This window comes from Antrostomus carolinensis, unplaced genomic scaffold, assembly GCF_000700745.2.
Source record: "Antrostomus carolinensis isolate BGI_N321 unplaced genomic scaffold, ASM70074v2 scaffold10408, whole genome shotgun sequence".
Taxonomy (NCBI): Eukaryota; Metazoa; Chordata; class Aves; order Caprimulgiformes; family Caprimulgidae; genus Antrostomus; species Antrostomus carolinensis.
This window is the reverse complement of record NW_010332297.1, coordinates 26,707-32,405: the sequence shown is the minus strand read 5'-3', so window position 1 is coordinate 32,405 and position 5,699 is coordinate 26,707.

Genomic DNA, 5,699 nt, shown 5'->3' with positions numbered 1-5,699 from the left:
TGCCCATTACAGACAGGTTAAGACAGAGATACTTAGGATGGAAACAAGGGAAGCCCAAGGGAAGCCTTTCCAGCACGGGCAGCTGAGCTCAGGAGTCACTTGCCTAAGGCATGTGGGAAGGTGTGGAATTTCCATTTTCTACCAGTAACTCTTCAGAAGAACTTGATCCTGGTGTAGGAGGACAGATTATCCAGGATCCTGTGTTTTTCCATTGTTTTACTGAATAGTGCCTGAACTTGTTTAAAGTATTTCTGTTGAAATCACAAAGTCCTCCTACACACTTTCCATCATCATGCACTCATTATTAAAATAATACTTGAAGTACCAGTCAATGTCAAATCATCAAAATATGTAAAATACCTTTTACTTGAAAAATGTATAATTAATCATTTGAAATAGGTTACTATTTTACTTTTCGCCCTGATAATAACTTTTCAGTGCCTAGAAAGTAAGCTTCACAAAGGACATGTCCTGTACCAAAACCATTGGTCAATGTGGGAATTTGTTCCACTACCTTGTTTGTATCTTTCTTATATTTTTTTCAAAGTAAGCCCTAAGACTTTGGACACTAAAAAGATTCATTAAAAAATTTGGGTTTTGTTTAAATCAGGCATAGCTAAAAATTAAATTGTAAGGAACCTGCTTTGGCAGGGGGGTTGGACTAGATGATCTCCTGAGGTCCCTTCCAAACCCTGTGATTCTGTGAAATTATGTCAGACACTCTCATTTAATGGAATTACTACCCTCCACTGAAAGTTGGACTCCTTCAACTGAAGCACAGGCACGGGCTGTCTGTACACTCCTAGTCCACTGCAAGAAGCAGTAAAACAAACCAGTCTAAACAACGTGGGATAATTGCACTCCAGTGTTGGCTGCAAACATTCTTTCATAATGAAACAGGATAGGAACAAACCCACAAATAGTTATGGTGCTTCAGTTGAAAACATCTTCTTAAAGTATGGTAAATGAGTTGTCCTGCCAACAGGTTAACATCCAATAGTTTTTAACTTCCAGTTGTATACATATGCTCTTCTTTTCCACTTCTAAGAAAAATTTTTGTCCAAAAGGTTGCAGAACAGTCCATAAAGGACAGTTCATAATGTCTTTTTATAACCTTTTCAAAAACAAAGCCAAACAGAACAAACAACATCTTTTTTCTCTTTTATAAGCCCTCCCCTGACCTGCCCCCCACAGGTCCATACTCCAATTTTGGCAGAAGAAAGCTCTCAAGAGCTTCTCTCAAAAGAGTCATGATTAAAGCCCAAGGTTCACATGAAAGGTGTAACCAGCAGCGACGGGGCAAAGCATGGCTGAGAGCAAGGCCAGCCACCAGGGAGAGAGGCTATGAATCAGAAGGTGATAAGACACATGAAAAGCCCAAGTTTGTAAGAATAGGGTCAGGAGAAAAGGATTTGGATTGGCCTTTTGGAAGAAAACCAGACTTTTAATTCTAGTACAAACAGATCACTTTCTAAAGAAAATATTCCCCAGCTAGAAAATACATCTAATAGGGAAGCCTGCCTAGTTCAGCTCCATATATCTAAATAGTACATATTTTTGAAATTTGACTTAACAGCTGACACCAGTGTTAAGGCTGGTATCCTTCAGCTGATGAAAACAGGGGGGAAAAAAGTAATCTACTCAGTTGAGAGCACTTACATAAACTTCATTTATAATGTCATTATTTTATACTTAATTTTACCTTTTTTGTCATCACTGATGTTGGCAACAGTATTTTAGACTTGCACAATAGGAAATTCAGACTTCTCACTAAACAATGAAAACATGCCTTTGCCAGATGCAGGTGGTCACATTTGATAATGACTGCATTCATAAAAGAAACTGTCTAAATCAAACTTGGTCTCAATGAAGAAGGGCATTTATTCATGCCTTAAGAAATGCTACACAGCTGGATTTTTAAATAATAGCTTTAAAAAGAAGATGCCAAAATGTACCTAACTAGAACAGCAGAGAATGGGCTGATCAGCTGCTGCATGGTTCAGGCAAAACTGGCATCTGTTGGCTTTTTTTTAATCAAAGCAATGTGATGCTTTGCTCCCGAAGACAGAGATAATGTATAAAAGCAACCTTCTCCCCAAAAGAAAATGTAGAGGAAATACAAGTTAAAGACGAAGAAAGATCTAATTAATTCCTTGTGAATTTATTACCCACAAGTAATCTCACTGCCAGGCGGAAGGATCAAGGCAGCCAGAGTGTGGCAGGGAAGGTGGCTGGGGCAGAGAGAGACGACAAAAAACACCCACATGCAGCCATGTGTACAAAACTGTATAAATTTGCAAACCCCGTCTAGGCATTCCACACAGCTTCCCTTTTATAGCATGTTACCAGGAACATTTTAACCAGCACCTGTTTTATGGTGCACCCTCAACATGCCTGGTCTCAGCTATCCCTGGCTGCATCCCTTTCCCTGGCACATTACAGTGCTATTTCACTGCTTTCGAGGCCTGCAGCCAAACTCCAGAAATTGTGAAGTCAAATGGAGAGAGAGAATCGTGGAATGGTTTGGGTTGGAAGGGACCTTAAAGATCACCTAGTTCCAACCCCCCTGCCATAAGTAAGGACACCTTCCACTAGACTAGGTTGCTTAAAGCTTCATCCAACTTGGCCTTGAAAAGGTACAGGTATAAACCTCTCCCGCACCCTGGGGAAGATAAATCTAAGGTCAGGCACGGGTGAAGCGCCTTTTTACAATGGGCAGCAGAAGACCTCTGCACAAGGAAAGCAAGGTGGCCCATGCTGCTGTGCCCAGGGAGCAGCCGGCTCGTGACAGCACCTATTGCTGCTCAGGGTTGGGAGAGGGTAACACATAATTCAGTCCATCCTTACGCTTGGCGCAGCCACACTGCTCTCAAGACTTGCACTTGAGCTTTGGCACCCTGTTTTTGAACGCGCTGCCTCGGTTTTGTGTGCAGCAGCCCGGTGAGGGCCCCAAGCAGGGGCTACCCCATCCACCTGCCCCTCTTCCTGGAGCTCGTTGCTCTTCCCTCACTGTGCCTGGTGATTTGCTCTGAAATCTAATTCAGCTCAGCTTGAGTCCCCGGAGGTTCAATGCACCAGAGAAGTGCCACTCCAGGTACTTTCCCCTAAAATTTCCTCTGTGAGAATTTTCTAGAGATTGATATCTTTTAGAAGCCAGGTTTAAAACAGCATTTTCTCCACTTCTAATTGGGATAGCAAAAGAAACAGCTTTAATGTTTTATCTGTCTCCCAATATGCAGTAAATGTAACATTTGGGCATATCACATTTAGAGTGAAGCTCCTTTCTGTTCTTCCTATCTAGCAGGTCAGTGCTTCCCAAGGGCAATGCACAAGGTAAGTTCAGTCAAACTCATCATCATATTTTGTAGCAGACAAAAATGAAAGATCAACGTCCATCATGTCATATCTGCAATGCCATCGGACACAAAAGGCTTTTATACGATTCACACTGATTATGAAAATTGTCTTTGCTCCATTTCTTTCATCTTCTAATATACCACTGGATAGTGACTTCCCTGACACTGGAACCTGATACATAGATTTTCATTTAAGTGCTTTTGTGTAATCATTTATGATCTGATGCTATAAAAATATTGAAGACAATGCATTGTGGTAATCAGTAATCACATCAGGAGACTTAGAAGGTTCTGCCTGCACAAGCAGTGCTACCCGGGGCACAAGTTACCAGTCCTTTGATTTTGAAGAAAACGCCTCCCCCCTGTGAAAGGCAGCAGTCATACCTGAATGCCTGCAGGAAATCAGTACAGCCTCCTGCCCTGCTGAATTTCTGCAGAGTTGGAGATGTTGCTGATCATTTCTGTGGTTGTTCACATATTTATCCTCTTTTATTCTCAAATAGTATGCTATGTTCTGCAGCATGATTCCTGGTGCCTTGCTTGAGCCTACTTGTCTCTTGTATGTATTTTTGCTTACGTTGTCTACCATATGATGGGTTTACTTTGTAGATTTTTAACTTTGAGCTATTTGAATATGGTATCTTGAAAAGATCAGTTAATGACTTTTAATTTTTTATAGGTTTTTCCTATTTAGCATTTTAAATTACAAGCTCTGCAAAATCCAAGAACTTAAAAGTCTGAAGTGAGTCAATTCTGCCCTGTGAGAAAACTACTTAAGAGAGGAAAAAAGATACACAGAACCATTTGCTTGGAGCAGGAACTTAATCCCAAAATCACAAAATAAGTTCCGTAACCTCTACACTATGGAGGTAATAGCGCCTATACCACAGAACTTTTATTCTTCATCCTGACTCAGAAATACTCAGTTCCTAGAATCATAGAATGGTTTGGGTTGGAAGGCACCTTAAAGATCATCTAGTTCCAACTCCCTTGCCATCAGCAGGGACACCTTCCACTAGACCAGGTTGCTCAAAGCCTCATCTAGCCTGGCCTTGAACACTTCCAGGGAGGGAGCATCCACCATTTCCGTGGGCAACCTTTTCCAGTGTCTGACCACCCTCACAGTGAAGAATTTCTTCCTAACATCTAATCTAAACCTCCCCTCTTTCAGTTTAGAGTAATTTCCCCTTGTTTTGTCATTAACTGCCCTTATGAAAAGTCCTTCCTCAGCTTTCTTGTAGGCCCCCTTCAGGTACTGGAAGGCCGCTATAAGATCTCCCCAGAGCCTTCTTTTTTCCAGGCTGAACAGCCCCAACTCTCTCAGCCTGTCCTCATAGGAGAGGAGCTCCAGCCCTCGGATCATCCCTGTGGCCTCCTCTGGACTCGTTCTAGTTGCTCCATGTCTCTCTTGTGTTGGGGACACAAGAGAGTTACTTAGATAAAAGTGGAATCAAAACAGCGGATGAAATGGAGAAGGAGCTCACATGGCAGATGGGTGCTTACGAGCTGCTGAAGCTCACACTATCAGCACAGGGTTAGCTAAGGCAACAGGGGCTTCTTTGCAAGCATGCCTAAAAACCCTGACTCCTGACTTCTAAAACTAAATTACCTTGTCACAATAAAAAATAATAACATAAAAATACCAACACCCTTACCTGACAAGATTAAGAGTAAAGAAAATGTTCTGGAGAAGAGATAAAGCAGTTCTTCATAAAAAACTTGAAGACTGAAATATTAGATCATATGGTGTTATGGGAACAGGTCAATCGAACGCTGTCTGTGAGCAAGGTCTTTATTGTTTGAAATGAGTTTCAGAAGAAATCTGTCTTTGATGATGAAAGGGACATTCTGAATCCCACTTTAGTTGTTTTCTTTCTTAGTGCTTTTCTGACCTGAGTATTATACTGGTTTTGCTTTTAAAATTGAAAAAATGAGACAATGACTAACGAAACAAGAACGAAGTTTTATGATGTTTAACTGTATAATTACAATTTTCTGATATGGCTAGAACTAAGCAGCTCAGATGAATAAAGAAAGGTTTGATGATTAGATTTCTGAAGATTTTCAACCGATATAAGGGCATCAAGACTTTCCTGAAAAGTCTGTATCAGCGGGAAATGAAGAAGATAGATCTGTGTGATTCTCATCCATGTAAGGTTTCCCATGACTTGCATCTAAAAGAATGTGGGAGAAAGGCAGGAAATCAGCCACCTACATATTGTGGGAGCATGGTACATACTTACTCACTTTCTGCAGGTGCAGGAGCATTTCACTCTGATATATATTACAGATTCTAGTACAGCAGAGTTGTCTGTCTTCTCACCATATTTAAGAATATTTTAT